This window comes from Triticum dicoccoides, chromosome 7B (genome assembly GCF_002162155.2).
Source record: "Triticum dicoccoides isolate Atlit2015 ecotype Zavitan chromosome 7B, WEW_v2.0, whole genome shotgun sequence".
In the NCBI taxonomy this organism is placed as follows: domain Eukaryota; kingdom Viridiplantae; phylum Streptophyta; class Magnoliopsida; order Poales; family Poaceae; genus Triticum; species Triticum dicoccoides.
The window spans coordinates 65,714,137-65,715,381 of NC_041393.1; positions in this window are offsets into that span (position 1 = coordinate 65,714,137).

The following is a 1,245-nucleotide window of genomic DNA, read 5'->3' on the forward strand; positions in this document are numbered from 1 at the left end:
GTTGCCGGGGTGGCCGCAAGCAGTGGGGCAGCAGCGGTGCTCAGGGAGGAGCACCCCGCCCGCAGCAGCAGGGCCCTCAGCCGGCCCCGTGGTACGCCGGCCAGAACCCATGGACCGGCATTGTCCACGCCTACTCCATGTCGGTTCCTCGGGCCCCTGCTCCGGGCCTTCTCGGCACTCGGCCTCCGTCACACCAGGCGTACCACGCTGCGCTGCAGCCCTATGCAGCGCCCTACGGTCAGCAGCCGCCGCCAGGTGGGCCGCCGCTGCTGCCCCTGACGGCTGCGCCGCCTCTCCCGCCAGCATCATGGGACCTGGCCCTTCTGGCGGCTCTCCAGAACGCTCCTTCTCCGTCCAGCTACACCGGCGGCGGCGATTGGTACATGGACGTTGGCGCCACCGCTCACATGGCGGCACACCCCAGTAACCTCCACACTGCCCATCCTGTCCACACCTCCAACCGCATCACCGTCGGTGACGGTTCTTCTCTTCCCATCACCCATATTGGACATACATATTTTCCGTCTAACTCCAGTCCTATATCCATGTCTAATATTCTCGTTTCTCCTGAACTTATTAAAAATCTTGTTTCTGTTCGTTCTCTTACACGTTAAAATCCGGTTACTATTGAATTTGACGCATGTGGTTTTTCTGTTAAGGACGCTCGCACGCGGATGGTGCTCCACTGATGTGACAGCCCCGATGAGCTCTACCCAGTTCACTCCGCCACCTCCACCACTTCCGCTGCCCCTGTCGCTCTCGCCACCGGAGTGGATCTTTGGCACGCTCGCTTGGGTCATCCTAATCCTGCCACACTTCGCCACATACTTCGGAGTTTTTCTTTCATGTGTAATAAGAGCGAGGATCACTCGTGTCGTGCATGTCGCCTCGGCAACATGCTCGTCTTCCGTTTAGGCCTTCTTCCTTTGCTGCATCGTACCCGTTTGAGTTAATTCATAGTGATGTTTGGACATCTCCTGTTGCAAGTAATACGGGCTTTCTTTATTATCTTGTCATACTTGACGATTTTTCGCATTATGTGTGGACCTTCCCATTGCGCCGCAAGTCGGATGTTATGTCCACTCTTGCCGCTTTCTATTCTTATGTTCTCACGCAGTTTGGTCGACCCATTCTTGTGTTGCAGACAGACAACAGGAAGGAGTTTGACAACATCGCTGTTCGTAATCTTCTCGCCACACATGGCACGATTTTTCGTCTCACTTGCCGTACACCTCGCAGCAGAAC